The 25,088-nt window shown below is 37.3% G+C and overlaps 1 protein-coding gene across 7 annotated transcripts in view; it reads right to left on the bottom strand.

Moving 5' to 3' along the window:
* The window catches only part of Jmjd1c (jumonji domain containing 1C), a 166,355-nt gene that overhangs the window by 75,898 nt on the left and 65,369 nt on the right, over positions 1-25,088 (bottom strand). The gene's annotated exons all lie outside the window — the stretch shown is intronic.

Here is a 25,088-nt window from a genome sequence, read left to right as displayed (position 1 = left end):
GCCTGGGCTAGGACAACACTGTCATAAGAAAACATATATAGATGGTATAGTGAAGTAAAACAGGATGACATAGACAAGCATCTCAGAAGCACCCTAGGAAAGAAAAAGAGAGAAAGGGGGAGGGGAGGGGAGGAGAGGAAGAAAGAAGGAAAACAAACAAACCCTGGCTCCTAACTCTGGAGCTCTGCTGCACAGTACTGAGTGGAGGCAGTGACTGGGCATGTGTGGCACTGGAGCATGTGAAATGTACTTCACTGGAAGTGAGGTGTGTGCTGTCTGAACAAAACAAAAGAACTGCATGCTAAGATGTAACATACATCCACACTGGTAATAATCAATATGATACCTTGGTTACGTTGGCCAATATTATAACTCCCTGTGTGTTGCTTTTTAATTTTTAATAAAAGTGCTAAAAGGCTTAAAATTACACGTGTTGATTATGTATTTCTTTCTGGACCAAGACAGTGTTTTCTCACTTTATAAACAGAGGCCTCTCAAGAACCCAAGGCTCAGAGATATATAATATGGTTTGTGGCTCTATGCTAAACACTAGGTCACATCCAGTCATTTGTGAGTATAATCAAATGTTAAATCTTTATTACGTAAAATGTTAGCTTCTGACACAGAGAGGCTTCAGTGTTAAGATTTACCTGAAATGTTTTCAGTCCCATGTAAAGAATCACATGAAGACATATACTATGAACACATGCAATAAAAACGAGAAAATAAAGCTTTACTGGACGTTAACTATGATGCTGAGACAGGGAACTGACATACAGTTACAGCCAACCTGTGCACTACTGAAACCTTATCCTGAAACCAACAATGGGCATGGAATAAAGATGACATAACAGGCATCGATTATCTAAGTGCTGGAGTAAATATGGTTTTAGTTTATAGAGCACAGGTGGTACTAAAATGCTTTATTTTACACGCAATGGATGGTACTAAAATGTTACTTTAACATAAAGCATTATATTAATGCTGTCAAGTGAAGATAAAAATCACAATATATGATCCTAATAATTCCTATGACATAGAAAACACATGGAAAGGGAAAAACAGGTCACATATGTTACAAAGGACTACGACTGAACATATATGGCTATGTCTTTCTAAGTCCTTAACAACACAGAGACAAAATGTTCATATAGCTAAGTACATTTTATATTACACTTCTAAATCTTAAAGTACATAATAATGCAAAGTCTATCATTTCACAGGACTAATCTTGTAATAATACAGTATACACTCTAGTTTAATTATATACACAACAGACTTTTAAATGCTGCTCAAGTACTATCAGACTCCAACAGAAGCAACAGCACAGAGAACCAGTCTACCCAACTGCCAGTCAGCCATTCCTGTGCCCTGAGATAAAAATCACAATAACTAACACCATTACTGAGGAACCAACTATCATCTTAAACATATTTGAGACTATATCTAGGTGGGAAAAAGGCCAAAAGGCACCTCTAGTTAACTTAGCTAGACAACTCTTGATGCAGAACAAAGATTCAGAGATGCATGTAAAAAGCTGGTGACAAGAAACAGTACCTCTAAATGTTGAACTGGGATTTAAAAGATTTGAAAATACATTAATATGTTTGTTCTTGTAATCTGACCAATTTCTAACAAACACAGAAACAGTGAGATGATGACACAGTAAGTTGTCATGTTTAACCAAGGCTTAACCAAGGCTCCTTCATTCTCTTATTCTTTAAAATTTATCAGAAAGAGAAACTCCAATCAGATACAGATGAGGGCTGGCTAATCAATCCCCACCCTGCTCTCTGGTGTAGGATAAGAGGCCTTTTCTAGCTGCTTAACCAGGCTAGAGGAAGAGGAAGCGACTCCAGTGGGCCCAGAAATACACATCTGGCTTCCTTCCTTTTTAGCTGGTTTCCAGGTTACCAGCTGAATAAACCAACAGAGCTGAGAACTTAAACAGCAGCAAGAGCTAAAATAAAAGGAAGTCAACACTGTCTGGAGTCCCAAAGAAAATTTGTTCTTTCCAATAATATAAGAAGACTGTAAATGAAGTTTAGGGTTAAATGGACATTTTTGTTACATTTTAGCTTGGCCTACACCTTTATACACATGGAAGAACGAAATCCTGGTGATTTCTCCAACAATAAAGACAAGAAAAACCCAAAGAACAACAATCAAAAGCTTTTGTCACAGTGATAATCAAGGGGATAATACTAGAGAATGAACCTCTTCTCTGTCCATTAAAGACTTTTTTAAAACAACAACAAAAAACCACAAATTAGCAGGAGGTGGAGGCAACTGGATCTCTGTGAGCTCAAGGCTGGCCTGGTTTACATAGTGAATTCCAAGGCAGTCAAGCTATGTAGTAAGACCCTTTCTCAATCAATCAATCAATCAATCAATAAATCAATCACATGAATAATTAAACTAATAAATAAATATTAAATTTAAAAACCACCAAAGGCATATTAATAGGAAAAAAACTGAATAATCATATCTAGAAAGAACCTCAACTAGATATGGCCTTAGATTCTGGTGAATATTTTTCAGTGTAGTATGTTTCTATATATCTATGAAAATATATTTCCAATAAGAGATGGCCTAGATTTGTTTGGTCCTGTGGGCATATCTGTGGTACATTGTCATGATTACTTTAATTGATATGGGAAGACTCAGCCCACTGTTGCTCACAGTATTCTGTGTTAGGATTATGAAATGTATAAAAATGTGAGATGAGCCTGGATTATATTTTTTTTCTTTGCCCTTGACTATTAAGGTGATTTGGTGCTTCAAATTCCTGCTTTGACTTCCCCACAAAGATGAACTGTGTCTGAAATTATAAGAAAAATAAATAAACAGTTTATCCTTTAAAAAAAAAAAAAGGAAAGAAAATATGTAAGCACAAAATGTCTGTATCACGATAAATACCCAAAAGAGTATACCATTACTCAATGTATACAGACAAATCCTGCACACAGTGCAAAGGTGGCAGAATACTGCTTTATGCCTTTAGATTCAGTGCTACATGTGTATGTAGAGGAAACTGATTCATCTTCTCACTCCCTCCAGCTGGGAAGTTAGCTCTAAAAAACAAAACAAAACAAGCAAGGAATGCTGAGTTTAGGTCTCTATAGCCCATGCAAATGGCAGGTAGGCATAGTGGTTCCCTAGTAATTCTATCTCTGATGTTGGAGATGGATTCTCAGAGCAAGTAGTCTATAGCCATATTGGCAAACTCTGGGTTTGATTAAAACCCTGATTTGAAGGATAAGGCAGAAAAGCAATAAAGGAAGACTCCCTACATCAACCAAGACCTCTACAACACATACACATGTAAGTGAATACACACCGAATGAAACAAACAGAAACATTAACTCTCCCTTAAGTAGAAGTAGCACCTTCACTCAAACAATCTACTCAGGGTGTCCTATGTGCTTGGTTCTGATGATAAAAAGATAAATGAGGGACTAGAGAGATGGCTCAGAGATTAGGAACACTGGTTGCTCTTCCAGAGGTTGAGAAACATGGTGACTCAGAAATATCTAAAATGCAATCTGATGTCCTCTTCTGTCATACAGATGTGCAGGAAGATAGAACAGTCATTTACATAAATAAACAAATTAATAAATAAATCACGTTTTAAAAGATAAATGAAAAGAAAAGCTATTTTCCTAGCCTAATTCATAGCACTTTCAGAAGGCATAGACATTGATAACTTAAATAAAGAATAGTAACTTAGAAATTAACTTGGAAAATTAGTATCCCTTCTCCCATCCTCACTATGTCCTTGAGAACAGCCGTATTCTATCTAGTACCCAGGCCCATTTTGTAATTTTGCAGATACCGTGCCAAAGGCTTACACTAATGATGTTTTAAAAATTCTTTATGACAGCTGAATTTGTAATTTTAAAAAATCTTTTCCTCCTAGATTTTTGTTTCTCTTTTAAGATGCTAGAGAACCAAACCTAGGACCTCCCAGGCTTTATACAGAACTCTGTCTCCAGTCCTTCTCAGGCCTTCTGAATACTAAGAAGACACATACTGAAAACCTGAGACTTCTCTCTCTCAGAATTACCCTTATTAGTTCTCTTGCCTCCTGCTACTGAAACTTTACTCAATCTCCTTTCTCTACAACTTTGAGGCTGTGGCAGTAATGCCATTTACCCAGGATTCTGGAGGTGCAGAGAGATTTTTACATTGTAAGACAGAATGAACTAAATACATTGTTTTCATGATTGCAAGCATGGGGTGGCAAAGAGCAAAGTATTCTGCCATCTGTTGTATTACACTTTAACCTTTGAATCTTAAACAGAGGAATGTGAAACGAAGATACTACTGGAGACCTGACTGTAACCAATTTTTTTATCAACACATCCTGCAAAAGGCAAGCCAATGCACTATAGGCTGGCTGTTACTCACTCTATAGATACTGAGTAGTAGCTGTGTTAACCTGGAATATGCCTCCTTCAATCATCTTGTAACAATCTTCAAGCTCACAGATTATAAGGGAACAGATGCCTACAAACATCCCAGTACCTGGGAGGCTGCAATAGCAGGGTGTAGGACCACTGAATTCAATCATACTGGATTCCAGGCAGGACTGGGCTACAGTAACAACCTGTCTCAAAAACAACAACAAACAAACAAACAAACAAACCACTGAACTACAAAAACCAACTGGAACAAGGGTTGATGCCTAAATGAATCAAGAAAAGCTTGAGGACAAGATGGTGCACACCTTTAACCCTTCCTTGCACATGGTAGGCAAAGGCAGTGGATCTGTAAGAGTCAGAAGGCAACCTGTTGTACATATCGAGTAAATACAGTGAGATCCTGTCTCAAAAAGACCTGTATTTATAGCTCACATTTCTAGCTATCTTTTATTTAAGGAAACTTACATGGAAGCACTTGATAGTCTGAAAATAGGAAGTCAATGCACATATGTGAAGGAGACAGAAGGGAGCAAATAAAAATTGAAAATCACTAATAAGCAAAGGCAGAGAGTGTTGGAAAGCAGAGGCAGGTGCAGCTTTTGAACTTAATGCTAGCCTGGTCTACATAGTGAGTTGTAGGCCATTCAGGGCTACACTGAAAGACCCCATCTCAAAAGGCAAAGAAAAAAGAGATCTAGACACTTTTCATGCAGATAGAGAATCATTTATAAGATATTTTAAGATTCTAATATTTTCTTTCTCAAATTACTTAATGCTTTAAGAGCAGAAATAACACAATTACATCATACTTTCAAAAGCACCGCTACTACAAACGAGCAGAAACACTGCTGTACATTTATATTATTCACAAAATAGCAAAATCCTATTTTAAAATTTATTATGCTAAATAAAAGCTGTTTTAACAACAAAACCACATGGAAAGCTTAGAGGATGGGACCTCCATGATTAACACATCTCTTCTCCCTTGGTGATAAAGAACAATTATAATTGCTGGGGATGAGAAATACTACACAACTGAACTGACACAGGCACACACTCAAAGTACGCTATTAAAATGAGTCATAATTATAAAATGGGAATAAAGTGAGGTTAATCTGAGATAAATGGCCTTGAGCCAAGTGTATATCCTCGGAGAAGGACATTTGTCATTGTGTTTTTAAGACTAACATCTTTGCCCTTTCAGTTTAAAACTAGCACTGAAGTGTATTTTCCAAATTTACCCAATCACTTTTATGTCCCACCAGGTTGGAATAGTATCAATTTATTTATTGGTTTACTTCTTTTCTACCTGGCGATAACTTGCTTCCTCTGCAGTACAAGTCAGTAAGGCTTTACTGCCTCTTGCCTGCCTCCTTGTGGGTCAACACTTCTGATGACAGCAACAATTTGCAAAGCTCAATTTCTCAATTGAAAAACAGAGAAAAAGAATTCACAATTTCCATTTCATGATATAACACAGTATTTTTTTATTTTATTTTATTTTATTGGTTTTTCAAGAGAGGATCATTCTGTGTAGCCCTGGCCATCCTGGAACTTAGTCTATAAACCAGGCTGGCCTCAAACTCAGAGAAATTCAAGTACCAATGCCTTCCAAGTGCTGGGATTAAAAGCATACACCACCACCACCTGGTCTTAGTAACTATTTCTAATTTTAAAAGAGGAATACATTTAAGATGACAGTGGTCATCTATTTTCAATATTTAGATTTAAAATATAATAAACAACAAATCACAAAATTTCAAGCATGCACATTTAAAAATTTATAATTTATGCCTATACTTTGACAATCATACAATTCCAAGCCCTGATAAAGTAACAGAAAAAGAGAACTGCTTTACATAACTAAAGTGCTAACTTTAGTTCTGACACTAAAGTGCTTCTTTTGGTTACAAGCCAGGGATAATTCATTTGAAATGTCCATCACTTTCTTTGAACATGTTGTACAATAGGAAGCTGTGTTACAAAAAAGCAGAGAAAACAAATATATAAGCTGAATCTCAACAGATATAAAAAAATCATTCACTCCCTTTAAACAAAGGCCACACACACCAATAAGATCTTATTAACTCCTCCCTCCCTCCCTTTCTTTTTCCTTGAGACAAAGTCTCATCCTAGCTCAGGTGACTTGGACTTGGAATGTAGACCAGGCAGACCTCAAACTTCAGGAAATCACCCTGCTTCAGGCTCCCATGTCAGCCATGAACCACCATGCCTGGCTTCCAAAGCAGTTTCAGGAACTACATTGCTCTGTAAAGAGAAAAACCTCCGTAGGTTCCCAGAGCTAACTACTACAAAGGCGGAAGCTGAGATAAATGATGCACACAGCATTAAATTTATTTCTGTATGAATGAGAAAAATTTCACAATTAGACGCTTCATGAATTATAATAAAGATTTACTCCATAGTCCTAGTTTGTTTACGGGAGATTGGGCAAATAATTTCATGATTCCTATAGATTTAGAGCACTTTATACCATTTTAACCAAGTCAAGTATTTAGTCAAGTATTAATACTTGACTACTTGCTTTTTGAGATTGCTTTATCTCAGAGATTCTCAATATTACCTTTCATTAGGTCAAACATTAACTTTATACAGTAGTTTGTCATTTAAACATAAATATTACTTTAAATTTATAAAATTTAAAACCAAAAATATCATCTGAATGTCCACTGAGGACTTTACACAGACACACACAGACACACACACAGACACACGCCCAGGTTGAGGGGTTACTTGCTATGTTCCTTGTATTAGTCCTAAAAGCACAAGTGTTACTTCCATCCCAGGCTCTCTTTCCATTTGCCCTGTTTGCCAACCATGGCCTTAAGCTTACTGGGCAAAAAATAAACATTTTTCTACAGTAAAGCAAAAAGCATGTAAAAGCAATTCTTCATGCAGTTCAAGTGTGTTAGCTGGGTCAACTCTAAAACCTGCCTGTGCATTTTTGCTCTGCCACTTCTACTTCCCTTGCAAAGCCTATGCTTTCTTTACTTTCACAGTGACAATTAGACTGAGCTTGTTGTGTTTTGTTCTATCCATCACTGTTAATAGATGATAAGAATTCTCAAAGAGCTACTTTCCTGCCAGAACTTGATGCTGAAACTATATCGTTAGCCAAAACCAAAAACAGTTATTAAAAAAAGAGAGAGAGAGAGAGAAAGGCCTTTTTGTATTAGTAGCATTGACCATACCATACTATTTTAATAGTTAAAAGTGCTTAGTTAAGAAGAGTTGGCCCTAGTGCTGTGCTGTGGGGATGCATGCCTTTAATCCCAGCCCTCAGGAGGTAGAGGCATGGGGATGCATCTCTGAGTTCCAGGCCAAGCTGGTCTAAAGAGCTCAAGGCCAATGTACACAGAGAGAAACCCTATCTGGAGACACAAAAACAAACAAACAACAAAAACACTTGGCGCAGAGTGAGTACATCTCTCAGCCCAGAGTTTAAGACATTCACTTGGCAGATGTTACTCTGCTTGCTTAATTACTTTCTTAGTAACCACCAAAATCTTTAAATACCTTATCAATAAGCATACATTAGAAAGCAAACCATTTTTCAATGTGGTGCTGTGACTTATAAAGTAATCCTTTAACAAGTGTGAAAATCCTAAGACAAAAGAGGAGAAACCGTGATACTAGGTAGAAAGATGCATTCTCAGAGATGTCTCTCTGTCCGAAAATACCAACAAGTAGAAACAAGTAGGCAGTGGAAAAGACAATGCTTCTTCCCCAAATTACATGGCAAGAGAAAACCTAAAACCTAAACTCATGAACACAAAGGTAACTGCCTCTTGAAGCTTAAAACAGATGAGGACTCAATCATCGTGGATCCCCATTTCTATGCATCTCAAGTAGAACAAAGAGGAAGCTCTTCAAGAAAAGACTTGAAGAGCCAAAAGTGTAGTTAATCATTCAAGAAAAGACTTCAAGGCTCATTTAAACTGCCTGTAAAGCTGCAAAATTTCTCAGGTCACATGAAACTATGAACCCGGAATGAGCTGGCTCAAGACTGTGGTCAAAGGGGATACAGCCTTAAAACTACAATGCAGGCATTATCTCATATGACCAACACATTTTTCATCTATATTAAAATACAACCAGTAATAATTTTACAAATTGCAGGTGTATAACGTGATGGCTTCACATACTGTACAGTGACTGCAACAACCAGGCTGCTTAACCAATCCACCACCTTATCTGGTTACTTTTGTGTATGATGAGATAAATTTAAGTATACTTCTTTTAGCAAATTTCAAACATACATGATAGATGATAGTTTGTTAGCCACGGTCCCCAGACATCAGATCCTCACAATGTACTCAAATTAACTCAAAGTCTATAAACCTTTTGACTAAGATTAGTCGACTCCTAATCCCTGGCAATTACCACTGTTTGTCTTTGTTGAATTTATGTGTATGTGTGTGCCTGTGTGGGTGAATGCCAGAGAGGCCAGAAGATGCCCATGAGTTGGAGTCACTGGAGGCTGTGAGGTGCACAGTGTGCAGGTGCTAAGAACTGAACACAAGCCCTCGGCAAGGACAGGAGGAGTTCACAAATGCAGACCCATCTCTCCAAGCCCTATGTTCTGCTTCTATAAGTTCAACATTTTTAAACTCCACACATGCAAAATAATAAATATTTATCTTTCTCTGTAAGGTTTCCTTCAATTAGCAACATTGCATCAATATATTATTTTTGCTGTGTTAAGGATCAATCTGTGGCTTCCAGTCGACTAAGTACTCAACTTTATCACTAAGCAAAACATCTAGTCCATGGTGGGGGAGGGGGAGGATGGAGGAGGATGTGTGCAACAAATCCCTTTGCATCCCAATTTGGCCTCAGACTTGGTATATACCCAAAGGTGTGCTACTGTTTTTGTTTTGTTTTCATTATTTAGAAATTACCGGATAAGACCATACATATTTATTATAGTATGTTACTCCTGTACAAATAAAAGAAATTATAAGACTAATGTTTTTAGATCAATGACTTGAATTTTGCACATTGTCAACTCATTATGGTAAACTAAGATCCATTTTTACAAAGCTGACAGCACCGCTAACTTTCAAAAATACATATATAGCTCGGTAGTGGTGGTGCATGCCTTTAATCCCAGCACTTGGGAGGCAGAGGCAGGCAGATTTCTGAGTTCGAGGCCAGCCTGGTCTACACAGTGAGTTCCAGGACAGCCAGGACTACACAGAGAAACCCTGTCTCGAAAAACAAAACAGAACAAACAAACAAAAAAATATATAATGCACGTATTTATCTCTGCACACAAGCATATTTAAATGAAAAGACCAGTAATAACAATGTATTATAAGTCAATAGCAGCAACATTTTACAGGTTCTTCTGTCATTTGAACAAGATTTCAGACAGCCATCTCTTTAAGACTATACTATTCTGATTTTGATGCCTGCAGAATATACTTGACATTATAATTTGAGTAAAATTGCATTAATTTTATATACTTTATATGTATATATTAACTTATTAACTCTCATAATTTTTGGTAATATTTCAATAGCAACAAAGGGAGTTCTCAAACACTAAGTCAGTACTGGATAGTAAACACTGCTGTCTGGGGTTATGTGTCTGAAAATAAAATGTATTGCTATTGGTTTCCTAAGTGATCTATCTAAATCACCACTCGTGTAATGCTGACAGTAAACTCCAAAGCTACTTTTTATTCTTTCTTTCTTTGAGACAAGGTCTTACAGTACAGTCCAAGCTGCTGCTGTGGTCAGGCTGGCAGCTCAGACATCTGACAGACTTTAATACTGGAGTGGAGGCATATAGACCACCAGGCCCAGAAGCTTAGTGTCTCATAAATGAATTAAAAATGTGTGCATAGGCCACAGTTGGGTAAAATTCTCTAATAGAAACTCTGTTTTATACTAGCCTGTACTAATATATAATAATGAGTAGTTGGCAGTCCCTGTGGAATACTGGCTCTTCATCCTCTAAATTTCCTGGCTGACATAAAGCTTACTACTTGTTTCTATTAACTACAATTCCAACAGTATCCTTCAACATATATCCCTAGCCTCTAAGAAAAGACAAAAACTTTAAATTCAAAGTCTATACAGAATGTATTTTGCTTATACACTATTACAAAGAGAAGAAAATGTAGACCAAGCATCTTAAGTTGAGCACTATCTGAAATTGCTCTTGTAGAATTAAATTTAACATTAGCAACCCTCAAATGTCCTGTTTAGGTTCCACAAGACTACTACTTAAGCATGGGGTAATGCACACTTGTAACCACCCCCACAGGCTCACTTTAGTACAAGAGGTGATCAAACCTGTTAGGCAGCTTCAGATGCAGAAAGGATTAGGAAGTTTAATTCACTCAACAAATACTAACTGGAACATTTACAGCTTGTTAAGTACTGGCACAAATATTAAAATTTGATGCAAAGATGAAGCTAACCAGAAATTGTGTAAAACACAAAATTTACTGGTATAAACTGCTATACCTCCACCCCATAATAGGCACTGAATCTTACTACTCACATATGCTAGACAACAACTCTACCACTAACTATAATCTCAGGCTGGTATGAATGTTAAATATATGTTTCAATCATGTGAAATAACATGACAGTATATTGAAATCATTTTAAATTAAGATAAAACTTTATTTATAGAGCCCAGGATACTAGCATGTAAACAAAGATCTTCACAAGAAAGACCTAACCCTATTCTGAATGGTTAGAAGAATCAGAAATGTTTAGCCTAAGGATTTCCTATCTTATTCTACATCGGATTTTAAAACAAATAAACCAAGAAACTCTTTCAGGAATTGGAGAGATGTGTCAATCTGTACTGGTCTTACAGGAGGCCCCAAATTTAGTTCCCAACACTCAGTTCAGGTAACTTATAAAATGCCTGTAACTCTAGTGTCTGAGGATCTGACCCCCTCTTCTGGTATTTTTGGACACAAGCTCCAGATTTCTCCCTCCTCTTCCTCCTCTTTCTTCTCTCTCCCTCTCTCAAGAAACATACAAAACCTGCTAGAGCAGTGGTTCTCAACCTTCAATACAGTTCCTCATGTTGTAGTGACCCCCAACCATAAAGTTATTTTCATACCTACTTCAAAACTGTAAATTTGCTATTGTTGTGAATCATAATGTGAACATCTGATATGTAGATGACCTCAGGCTACTCCTCGTAAAAGGGTCATTCACCCCAAAGAGGTTGTGACCCACAGATGAGAACCACTATGCTAGATGGTTCACAAAATAAAGGTGGTTTCCACCAAGCCAGCTAACCAGAATTCAATGTCCACAAGATAGGACACAATAAACTATTGTTGAATTGTCCTCTGAACTTAACATGTACATCATGACACACAAATGACAACATGTATGCATGTAAACACACAGACAATTTTAAAAAGTCTTCTGTCTTAAATTACAGAAACCACCATAATTATCTGCAAGCACTTCTTTATTAGTAGTTCAGTTTTCTTTTCCAAATGTTATTAAAAAATAGCTTCCATCAGATTTTAAAGCTCTTCACTCAAAAAGACTGAGTCAATAATTCCTGGAAAATAAACTATCGTCAATATATGCAAGATAAAAACAGCAAAACTTTGACAAAGTGTTACTAAAAAATTTTTGTTAAATTTGCCACCTATTAATAAGATGTGCCTCTGAAATAATTTTTCAAAAAGAGAAACATGCAAAGATATTTGCTTATATAAGATACTGTGGTGTAAAAGGACACACCTTGGTAGGTAAAGGAAATAGGATTAAAATTCAAGGTATGACTCTACCACACAGGGAGTTGAGGCCAGCCTGGGCAAAGTGAGATTCTGTTTCAAAAGAGATGGGGGTAAGAGGATAAAAGAATACATCGCAAACCATCAGGGCAGGACTGCAGAGGTGGACCCGACTTAAGACCACTGGCTACTCTTTCTAGATTAAGTGTGATTCTCAGGACCCAGGAGGCAACTCAAAACAATTCTAGTTCCAAGGGATCTGATGCCCTCTTCTGGTCTCAGAGGATACCAGGCACTTACATGGTACACCTACTTACATGCAAAAAAACAAAAACAAAAACAAACAACAACAAAAACCAAAATACTTCTTAAATGTTTAAAATCAAAGTTTTTTTTTTAAAGGTATTGAAGAAAAACTATCAGCCATGTGAGATGTGACACACCTTTAATCCTAGCACTCTGTAAACAGAGGCAGGCAGATTTCTTGAGTTTGTAGACATCTAGGACAACACAGAGAAACTTGGGGGATGGGACTTTGTGTAGCCTTGGCTGTCCTGGAACTGACTCTATAGACCAGGCTGACTTCAAACTCAGAGATCTGCCTGTCTCTGCCTCCACATATGCTTTGTTTAAAGATTTTAAATTCAGACAGAATACAAGTTTTCAATGTGTCTGCCAATTAATGTTATAAAGGGAAACGTTGAGTTCCAGGACAGCCAGGACTATGCAGAAAAACCCTGTCTCAAGAAACAAAAACAAAAAACAAAAAACAAAAAACAAAAAAAAAAAAAGGGGGGGGGGTGTTTTCCCTTCTGCTAGAGAACAGTTGCACAGTAAATAAAGAGCTCTCAACATACTTCTATTTTATGTGCATGTTTGTTTTATATCACACATGTGCCCGGTAGTCTTGGAGGGCAGAAAAAGGTACCAGGTCTCCTGAAAGTGGAAGTACAGACAATTGTGAGCAGCGATGTAGGTGCTAATTAAAACTGAGACCTCAGCAAGAAAGAGCAGCCAAGTGTTCTCAACTACTGAACCATGTCTATAGCTTCCATTTACTTTAATAATGCCTAAAGCCACTCGACACACCACAAAAAAAAAAAAAAAAAAAAAAACCCACATTAAGATAGATAGATAGATAGATAGACAGACAGACAGACTCCTGAAGATATAAAAAACATAGGAAACAACCTATGGGACATGTTAAAAATGAAAAGAGAATAAATACATGGATCCATGTAATACATGGAATAAATACCAAGTAAATCTTAAGGATTCATGAAGTTGAGATTATGTTCCACAATCACTTGCAGATTGCTAGTTATGTTTTTCAGAAAAAGTCCACTTACTGATGATACTACTGCTATCTCAAATATCCTCTGCCTAAGAAAGAAGACATGAAAGGCACTGGTGCTTATAGAGTGGCCAACACTTTTAACTTCTGCAGGAATGAACATGTATTGACTACAGGACCCTTCCTCTGCTGAATTCTCAAGCATAAATTACACTATTAGCAGAGAAGGCTTAATGAACTAAATACCAAGCACAGTAATCACTCTTGTGCTGCTTCCTCCTCCTCGTCTGTCCTTGCATGTGTGAGTATTTGCGCATGTGCATGTGGTATATGCATGTTTTTATGTGTGTGTGACACATACTCATGTGTTTACCTGTAGCAGGCAAAGATTGATGTCAGATGTTTTTCTTACTCTCCATTTTTTCCTTTTTGGAAAGGTGCAGTAGGCCAATGTGTTTCTATGTCTGTGCATGTGCAAATGGAGGCCACAGGTCCCTTGACTGCCATCCACCTAATATATAGAGGCAAGGCTTCATGCTTCAATGTCAGCACACTGTCAGTACCATCAAGTCTAGCTAGATGGCTGTTCCTGGGGATTCAAACAAGGCATGACAACCACTTACACTGATGCTAGGTATATGAGCCACTGTACCGCCTCCTCAGCCCATTCTTTCTTCTTTTGCTAACCCTCCTTTTAGTAATGAGAGGGTGGAAGACAGGGCCTAACCCATGCTCAGCAATCTCTTTATTTTTAGTAGCCATTAGCTCTTCGAATAGTTTTTAAGTCCACAGCAGCATTTAAAAGAGTTGCTAATATAAGTCCTGCCTTATACAAAGTCAACATAGGATAATAAAGGGTTCACGGTGTGAACCTCCCCTGTCTTTGACATTCTTAGTGTTTGCTGGAGCTGCCTTCTTGCTATGTTTGTAGGAGTATCCATTTTTATTTTTTTTAATTTGCAATTCTTTAATGTATATATCATTTTCTTACATGATTATTTATATGCATATCTTTTTTGGTGAAGTATCTATTCACATATTTTACCCACTTTTAATCAAAGTGTTCATTACTGTGGAGTTTAAAAGTTCTTTGTATATTTAAAGTAACAGTCTTCTACAAGACATAAACTGCAAATATTTTCCTTAGCCCATCTTGTTATCTCAATAGACTCCTTTCATCCTACATACATTTTAAACTGGCATAAAATTCCAGTACTTGGAGTTGGCCGTTCAGCATGGAGACCTTCTGCACATGGAAGGGATCATTGCATTAGGTTAATTTTCCATACAACAATAGTAAACAGTATCTCAAATATTAAATTAAAAAACCAACCCACAACTAGTCAAGTTTAAGTCTATGATATTTCACTTTTTAATTACTTTTTAATTACTTTCTAATTACTGTAAAGTCTTGTAAAGTCTATACTTTGACAGTAAAATCTGTCCTTAACTATCATGCAGGCTTTCCTCCTCAATGCTTGGCTAATCCCGATACGCTGAAGCACAATGGCTGGAAATACTAGGTATATATAGTCAGAAAACAGCCAGTTAGTCCCTTTCCCCTTAGATCACTTTGTTGTCTTTTTTCCTTTCTTTTTGTAAATGACCTTGAACTTCTTATCTTCCTGACACCCCCTCCCCAGTGATAGGATCAGAGAGATGGTGTAATCCAAGCACTTGGGGGGGGGGGGGGAAGCAGGTGGATCAGAAGTTAAAGGTTATAATATGAGGTCCATTTCAGCATACATAAGGGCCTGTCTAACAAAAAAGATTCAACAAACATGTAAAAACATTGTATTCTTTTTTAAAAGGTAAACTCAGCAAAAAACAAAACAAAACCAATTCTTGCTGTAACTTTCTTTTTTCTGTTTTTTGTTTGTTTGTTTGTTTGTTTTGTTTTGTGAGACAGGGTTTCTCTGTGCAACTCTGGCTGTCCTGGAACTCACTCTGTAGACCAGGCTGGCCTCAAACTCAGAAATCCGCCTGCCTCTGTCTCCCAAGTGCTGGAATTAAAGGCGCCACCACTGCCCAGCTTGCTGTAACTTTCATTTCCTTTTATGTGTATGGGTGTTTTGCGTGCGTGTGTGTGTGTGTGTGTGTGTGTGTGTGTGTGTGTGTGTGTGTGTGTCTATACTATTTGAGTGCCAGATACCTGAGGAGGCCAGAAAAGAGAATCTGGTTTTGCTGGCTAGTCTTATGTCAACTCGACACTAACTAGAGTTATCTGAAAGGAGGGAACCTTAATTGAGAAAATACTTCCATAGGATCTAGCTGTAAGGCATTTTCTTAACTAGTGACTGACAGGAAGGGCCCAGCCCAGCTCACTGTGGCTTGTTCTAACCCTGGGCTAGTGGTCCAGGGTTCTCTCAAATAAGCAATGGAAGCTGGCCTCTGCATCAGCTCCCGTCTCCAGGTCCCTGCACTGCTTGAGTTCATATCCTGACTTCCTTCTATGATGGACAGCGATATCAAAGTATGAGTCAAATAAACCCCTTTCTTCTCAGGTTGGTTTGGCCATGGTGTTTCCTCATAGCAACAGTATCCCTAGCTAAGACACTGATCCCCTAGGATTGGGACTTATAAACCCCTTTCTTCTCAGGTTGGTTTGGCCATGGTGTTTCCTCACAGCAACAGTATCCCTAGCTAAGACACTGATCCCCTGGGATTGGGACTTACAGACAGTTGTCAACTGCCATACAGGTGCTGGAAACAGAACTTAGGTTCTCTAGAAGAGCAGCCAGTGCTCTTAACTGCTGATCCATCTCTCCAGCCCCTCTTTTTTGTTTTCTTGAGTGAAATATAAATAACTGCTATACCAGACTGGCCAGTCATAATTCATATAAATTCTAAGCTATTTATAAATGTACTTACATTGCCTACAAGCTTTTAAATTGTCAACAAACCCACCTCAATAAAAAATATAAACCTTCCCTAGAAATACCAATCAATTTTTTGAACTTTTACATTTTGAATTATGCATTATGATCACCCTATACCTGACATTTTTGTTTTTTCTAAGAAAAATGACTGGAGGATACAATCCCAGAGATAAAACATCAAGAGTTAAAGGTTATGATGATCAAAATAGCTGATAATCTCCATTTTCTAGAAAACAGAGAAGTACAGAACATCAAACAAACTATGTTATACAAATGCCAACTCCATTAGGCAACTAACAAACTAAAACTAATACGACCAAACACCAAAGATAATGTACTAATGCTATAGGCTCCAGATAGTTACTTACAGTAACAATGGGACAAATGTCAGCAGTCATCTAAGGTAAAGCTATCTATGTTTCACAAACTTCCCTATCAATAGTAACTCAGTGTGGTCATTAAAAAAGCACAAAACAATTAGTGGCAAAATATTAAAACAAAAGGAAACGTTTATCCATACACAAGCAAAAATGCATCTTCAAAGCTTATTACTTTAGAAATTAATATTATAGCAGGAAAACATGCACAAAGAAAAATACCCTAAGAATGGTAGGTTTACAGACCCACCTTTCTGAGTTCTTTACTTTTACTCTTTCCAGGCTAGCTGTCTGACATAAGCCCTCACATAGTAAGCATGTTCTCTCCCACTGAGCTCCAGCCTTCAGCTTCAGCTTCTCCGTCTAAATCTCAAGTTCCATTACTAGGCAGCAGAATATTTTCAGTTAAATCTGAAAGATAACAGGATCAACTGAGATCTACCTACAGAAGCTGCCCTTTAAAGGGTATCTGCAATAGTTACTTGTGGTGGTTTGAATATGCTTGGCCCAGAGAGTGGCACTAACTCTTAGGAGGTGTACCCTTGTTGGAAGAAGTGTGTCACTGTGAGAGTGGCTTTGGGAAGTTCCTCTTAGCTGCCTGAGAATGCCAGTCTTCTCCTGTTTGCCTTCAGAACAAGATGTAGATAGAACTCTCAGCTCCTCCAGCTCCATGCCTGCCTAGACACTCCCATGCTCACAATGGACTAAACCTGTGAACCTGTAAGCCAGTCCCAATGAAATGTTGTCCTTTATAAGAGTTCCCTTGGTCATGGTGTCTGTTCACAGCAATGAAACCCCAACTAAGACACTACTAATACTGTGCAAAGAGAACCCAACTCAAAACTATGAAGAGAAATACCAGTTAACTTATAACTATGGAAGATTCCCTAGAAGAAAAGGGAAAAGTTTCTTTAAATTCTTATGGATTCCCCCTGCCCAAAAAGTACATAGAAATTGAGGTATACTTATTCTTCAATATAGACCTGGCATAAAATAATGGTTAAAAAGGAAATCCAGCTTATATATTTTTTTCACTTAAAAGTAACTGACCGCCCCCCCATACACATACCTTCCATCCCTTGCAGAGAGTTAAGACCCAGGCCACTACAACAACAGTCAACTGCATCCTTTAACATAAATCCATACTCTTTGACAAGCAACTGCACTGTCCACCAGTACCCACAAACTGTTCCATCTCTCTAACTGCTGGCTGCATTGTTTCTACAGTAATATACTGCCATTTAGTAGTGAACAAGATTGTTAGACCAAACACATTCTTTATGAATGGTCAGAACTCACTTTCTCAATGTGATTTAAAACACTAGACCCTTGACAGGTAGTGGTAGAACACATTTTTAATCCCAGTGCTGTCAAGTCTCCATCAAAAAGAGAGAGAGAGACAGAGAGACAGAGAGAGAGAGACAGAGAGAGACAAACAGACAGACAGACATCTATGTATCTGGTATTTGAAAACAATATTCTTATAGATTTACTTGCCATGAGTTATCCTGGAGCTGGCTATGTAGACTCCAACACTGTGCTTGCAATCTGTCTGCTCCATCATTCACAGCTAGAACTACAGGCAGGCAAAGAACAAATAAAATGTTTCCTTGTGATGCCAAACTCAGTCCTCCAAAAAAGGATTTCATGAATTTCCAGCTTTTGAACACTATTTAAAATGTAAAGTTAGCTACTGCAGTTGCCACTGTCAAGAATTCAAACAAAATAATTCATACTGCATATCAAAAGGCACTGGTAACAGAAGTTTGGGCATAAGGCTGTCTCTGTTTTTCAGACAGACATTCTCAGACTCCAAGCTACATCTGAGAGAATGAGAATTTAGGATTCACAGCCACAGTTTGAACAAAAGAAGAAAAGTAAAAAAAAAAAAAAAAAGGGGGGGGGGAGAGGGAGAAACCAGCTGCCTAAGCTCAAAATACAAATGTTCTCAAAAAGAAATAAAAATAGCAAAATAGTGTATTTTAATAAAACACGCATTTTAGTAAACCTTATTTCTAGGTTGGCAGACATACTAAATGTCAAGTTCTTTTGTCTAAGATGCAAAATCAACTTATTATTGATCTCATTTGCTACAATAGGATCACCAACTATGGTATTAGGCTATACAGTAAGACCTGTGAGAGCTTGGAATACGTGGGGAAGAACCAGAGATCACAAATAACAATTGCTTAGTTGCTTTAATCTGCTTAACAACAACAAAACCAAAAACCACATACATAATGAACATATATTTACTGCAAAACTTTAAAATATATAAATGTGTTTCTTTAGCTGTATCTGCTACAACAGATAAAAGTGCTCATCACGAACCTTTCAAAGGATCCAACTGAATTATCCTTCCAAGCACCAGTCATGAGACTTTTAGTAGCATTTCCTCTGAAACTTATTGTTTATGACAATGTAGGAAAATAAGTTCATCTTAGCTATAATCAGAGTCAATTATAATTATTTTACTTTTCAGGCACATATCTGTATATATTGTATTCTTAAATTTTACTGTTGTATGTGTTAGTATGTGTAGCACAGAACATGTATGGAGGTCAGAAGACAACTTGAGGGACTCAATCCTCTGGACAGCAACCAACCTTTGGCTTTTGGAGCCAGGGTTTCTCTGTGTAGCCCTGGCTGTCCTGGAACTTGCTCTCAAACTCAGATCCACCTGCACTCGCCTCTCGGGTGGTGGGATTAAAGGCGTGCGCCATTGGTACTGCCACCTGGCTTATACACATAGATTTTTTTAAGAGAAATTTTTGTCTTCATCTTTTCGTAGAGTTATGGATTGTGATAAAGTTTTATAATATCACATAGTATGGATTAAATTTAATCAGGTAGTCCTAATTCCTTAATTCATACACTGAGTATAAATTCCCAGTTATCTCTAAAATTTAACATTATTTACAGACAGGATGGCTTATTATTTGTTTTCTGAAGCAGGGTCTCACCTTGAACTTCTTTCTAATCCTCCAGCTTCCATCTCTGGAGTGCTGGGACTTCAGGTATGCAATACTATGTGCAATTTAATTTAATGTTGCAGGAAAACAAAGGCTCCCCACATGCTCTGTAACTGAACTACATCCAGAGCAGGGTCTTATCAAAGTAATTTAACTGAGGTCATTAGAGTGAGCCATAAATCTAGTATGTCTGACTACCATCTCCAAGTCAAGGGGAAGGGTCTGTAACAAACCCTGTCCCCATGGCCACCAGAAGGAAGTAACCCAACAAACATGACTGTGGCTTTGTAGGAAATAACTTTCTGTTGTCTATGCCACTACTTCTGGGGTCTTGGTTTGTTTTTTGTTGTTTTTTTTTTCCCTAAAGATTTAGTGACACTATGTGTCTGCGTGTTTTGCCTTCAAGTATGTATGTATATCATATGTATATATAGAACCTGTAAAGGGCAGAGAGTGTTAGATCCCCTGAAACTGGAGTTACAGTTGATTTTGAACCACCATGTAAGTACAAAGAATTGAACATGGGTCCTCTTTAAGAACAGTGGGGCTGGAGAGATGGCTCAGGGGTTAAGAGCACTGGCTTCCCCTCCAGAGTTCCTGAGTTCAATTCCCAGAAACCACATGGTGGTGCCCTCTTCTGGTGTGTCTGAAAACAGTGACAGTGTACTCACATACATAAAGTAAATAATTCTTAAAAAGCAGTGCTCTTAACCAGTAAGCCATTCATTTTTCCAGCCCCAAGCCAGAATTTCTTAAATAATTGGTCACAACTCTATTTGGGGGGAGGTACCTAACCCTGTGAGTTCCTGAACATTCTGGTGTAGAAGGTTTAGGAATATGCAACAAACAAAAATTATTTTTAAAATGTTTAAAATGTGACAAGTCTAAGGTGTTTCTGGCAGCATACAGCCATGCTGCAGTGCGTAACGAACACGCACACTTCGGGCACATCGCATGCATTTATCACATACTACTTACTAACAGCTATCTGGGATGCCCTGGCTTAGGTCTGAGAGTCGTGCATACTACACACTACAGTGCTTTTATTCCATATAGGAGGCTTTCTGGTGTGACTATAATATAATAGGGATGGCAAACACTTTGTTTTCCTACTGTCCTTCCAAGTACATCAAATTATAAAATCTTTGGATTATGCTGTATTATTATACTTGACTTTAAAAACTGCTTAGTTTCTGTTTGGCTTGAGGTTTAGGTCAGACTTTGCAGTAACGTTTGAAATGGCCCTTAACATATTTCTTCCACTTTGTATGGATTCTGTGTTCTCAGTCCTGACAGCCATATCATCAGAGTGTCGGTCACAAAATGTTAAAGACGCTCTATGCCCTGAAGTATCAAATATTGAGCCCATATTTTAATACTAATGTAAATATTAACATTTATCATTACAGTATATATACTCCTCTTTGATAAAAATGTTAAAATTGTAAGTAAACCAAAAAATTATTTCAATGAAAATTTCTTTACTCATTATTAACACCAAGTGTTTTATTTATAAACCTAGACGACTTAGGATCAGGTCAAAATTTACCATCCAATCTATGGTAAATTTAGACACAGGTGGATCAAAAATATACAAAAAGACATAAACAATGAACAAAGCAGATGGTTTTTACAGAAGTGTGTCGTCCGTGAGCAGTATCTCAGACAGTTCTTACTGTCAAGAAAATTCACACTCAACAATTCTTAGCATCTACTACGCAGGACATTTAGACAGAAGATTATACTGTAGAAGGGAAGAGGACTTAAATGAAACTTTGCTTCTTTTTGCCTTTAATTTTCTAACATACACTAAGGCTATAATATTAAGTCTTTCATCCCTACAGTGATGCAGTTCTGGGTGGTGAATATTACATGTGGGCTGTGTTTAACTAGATAGTAGACAGTTAGGCTCGCAGCAAAGTAGTTAAAATGTTGCAGGAAGCACAGGCACTGGTTTGATCCTCAGGAGGAGTGAGGAAGAGAAAAGCAGCATCAGCAGAGACGATGTGTGAAAGCAATCAGGTGTTTCAATAGTAAGTGGTCAGGTAATGCCGTGCGTCACACTTAGCTGTATGTCAAGGTGGGAACAAGTGAGACGCAGCGACAGAGTATCTATCCAACATATTCAAGATGGGTTCAGTCCCCAGGACCACTCCAAAGTGTATGTGATACACTAATCTTAGACTAATTGCTGGATCATGAGAGCTTCTGTAGTTTAGTCTTCAAAATTTTGACTAGTTATGTATGAGAGGCTACACTCTTTAAAAACAAAAGACTTACTAATTTTCCATTTTTTATATTTAAAAAAAAAAAGGCTGAGTGATAGTGGAACATGTCTTCAATCCCAGCAATTAGGAGGCAGAGGCAGGTGGATCACTGAGTGCAAGGCCAGCCTAGTCTACAGAATGAGTTCCTGGATATCCAGGGCTTCAAAGACACAGTCTCAAACAAAACAAAACAAAACCAACCAACACAAAAGATTTTTTTAAAAAATTAAAAATTTGTATTTAAGTACAATAATTATTAAATATTTCCATTGTTCAACCCTATGGAAGAATTGTAAAAATTCTAAAGTATAGGAGCTATAAATACTACTATTGGGGGTCTTCCCCTTTCAAACTTTTCTGATAATTCCTTCACTTGAGAGGCTCAGGGTATATCTCCCAGGTAATTCTAACTACAGGCAAAGAAATCTTGATGATCATTCACCACAACCACCAGATGTATTAGGATGGGATTCAGTGTGCTTGTGGTCCTGGGAAGCCATCAAGAAAAAACAGTACCAGAAGTTATGTATACCCTTGTAAAGATACCCTTCAAAGATTACTGCATACAGCAAAACTCATTCCAATACTATTCTGAGTTTTCTAGCTACATATTTTCGCTGAATTTTTAAAAGTCTTTTGAAGTATGTACTATAAATGAACAAAATGAGATATACAAAGAATAAATAATGTATTTTAGCCAGATACTCACAAAAAGTGGTCATGATTTGAAATTTAACCTAATAGCCTGGTTCTTAGCAGATTACATAGTGAATTAGATAACTTCTAATATGGCACTGGAGAGATGGCTCAACAGTTAAAACCAGTGGCTACTCTTCCAGAAGTCCTGAGTTCAATCCCCAGCAAAAACCTGGTGGCTCACAACCATCTGTAATGGGATCTAATGTCCTTTTCTGGTGTACATGCAGATAGGTAACTTCTAATATTCTTTTTCAACTCCACCATTCCAAAAAGGAAGAACTGGGAGGTATCTACAGTCACATAAGTGATGCAAATCTAAAAGCAAACAAGTAATTCAAACAGACTTAAAAGAAAACCTCAGAAGACATGGGACAGAGAAAAGAGGAAATGAGCGTCTAAAATACATTACATACATATGTGTGAAACCATCAAGAATTGTCTAAGAAGAAAACTTCAATATTCATGTTTATTTTATTTTAGCTTAAGCTGTCATGTTCACTATAAAATTTTAGTTCTCTGTAGTGATAACAGGGTGAAAATAATATATTAGCAAAACAGGAAAAAAGCTATCAATTTATTACTAGAAAACTAAGTAACTATATGAAAGTAACTATTTGAAGAAAATTACTTCCAACATACACAACAGTAGATAATACTGTCATGCCAAATTATTGTTTTTTACCAGGTGTGATGATATACACCTTCAATCCCAGCAATGGAGAGACAGAGGATATCTCAGAGTTAGACACCAGCTTGGTCTACCTGGTGGATCCCAGGACAGCCAGGGCCTCGGTGACAGACCCTGGATTTTTTTTGTTTCTGTTTTTCTTCCTTTTTTTTTTTTTTTAAAAAAAGAAGAGGGAGGGGGTCTCCAGAAACATTTTTTAATTCAAAGACAAATTTCACAATCATAACTAGTATTTATTATTTAACAACAATTCTAAAATATATAACTCTTATTCTAAAGTAAGCAAGATTTAGAGTTTTAATTTCAATTTATTCCTCTATACTATATGCATATTTATCATGTCATTAAATACTTTTCCTGTGTATGTACATGTGTATATACACGTATGTATGGATCTAACGTAAAAGTCTGATCAACTGCTGTCCACTTTATTTTTTGAAGCAGGCAGAGTTTCCCTAGTAGAATGCCAAAAAGCTCCCTGCTCCCAAGTGTAAGGTTACAATAGGCATGGATCTGAGCCTCAGGCCTCTTGTTTGCATGGCAACTGCTTTGATCCACTGAGCCATCACCCCAAGAATATTTAACAATATCCTGAAATTACTAAGCATTGAAGGGCTCCTTTTTAAAAATAAGACTACACCAATTTCTGTAGGTAAATGTACACCTTTCACTTTTTGTATCTATAACTCCTATTATTCCTACGTGGTATTTAACAAACATCTGATGAATTGAATACATTTTCTACTTTTAAAAATCATTTTAAGACTACCCTTTTAGGAACTAAATTAATAAATCAGAGTATACATTTCTTCATTTTCAAATTCAATCTATTCATTTTATTTGCATGAAGAGTTGGCAAAGAGACTGTGGCTGTAGGTTCACATGGACCATAGCATGCATGTGGAGGTCAGAGGATACGGTGTAGGGTTCTTTCTTTCTCTCTCTCTCTCTCTCTCTCTCTCTCTCTCTCTCTCTCTCTCTCTCTCTCTCTCTCTCTCTCTCCACCACATTGGATCCAGTATCAAACTCAGGTTGTTAGGCTGGTGACAAGTGCCTTTACATTTGAGCATCTCATAGGCCCCTCTATGAATCTCACAATATGGTATCTTTCCTTCCCCTTCCAAAACAAAAAGAAAGAAGGAGGGAGGGAGGGAGGTAGGAAAATGCTATCTGTACTCCAGAAGGAATGAATCAACGTGCTCAGTTGGTACAGTAAGCTGTGCAGTCACTGAGAAAGATGGTGATGTAACTGCATCTTCTCAAAGTGCTTTTACCTTTCTAAAAAAGAACATCTCTAAAGGTATCCTTCAGTTCTATGTCACTATTTACAAAAGGACAGAGGCAACTTATTACTAACCATTCTAATGGTACAAACTCTCTAACTGATTATTTTAAAATGCTTTAAATGAATTTACACGAAAGTTTACTTCCTATTTGGAATGAGGCACGTCTTAACATCTCAGTAACTAACATTTGTTTGAGGCCATAATCTGAACCAGCTTTATCCCAACATTTTAGCCCAAAGAGAGTTTTTTTCTCTGAATACACAATTATATAAAAGGATTCTTACTAGACAAAGAATCAAAAATAACCAGAATTACATATCTATAAAGAAAACACAAACTAAGAAGTAGGAATCAGATTTTTTGTGTTCTGCAACACAAGTGCTCTGAGCTTTTCAGTATTTGCTCTCTTCTGCTAGTTTTAAATTAGTAAATTAACATTTTAGCTGAATATACTTGG

The sequence above is a fragment of the Arvicanthis niloticus genome, chromosome 20 (assembly GCF_011762505.2).
Source record: "Arvicanthis niloticus isolate mArvNil1 chromosome 20, mArvNil1.pat.X, whole genome shotgun sequence".
In the NCBI taxonomy this organism is placed as follows: domain Eukaryota; kingdom Metazoa; phylum Chordata; class Mammalia; order Rodentia; family Muridae; genus Arvicanthis; species Arvicanthis niloticus.
The sequence above is the reverse complement of the archived record's forward strand: the minus strand, read 5'-3'. Positions and strand labels throughout refer to the sequence as shown.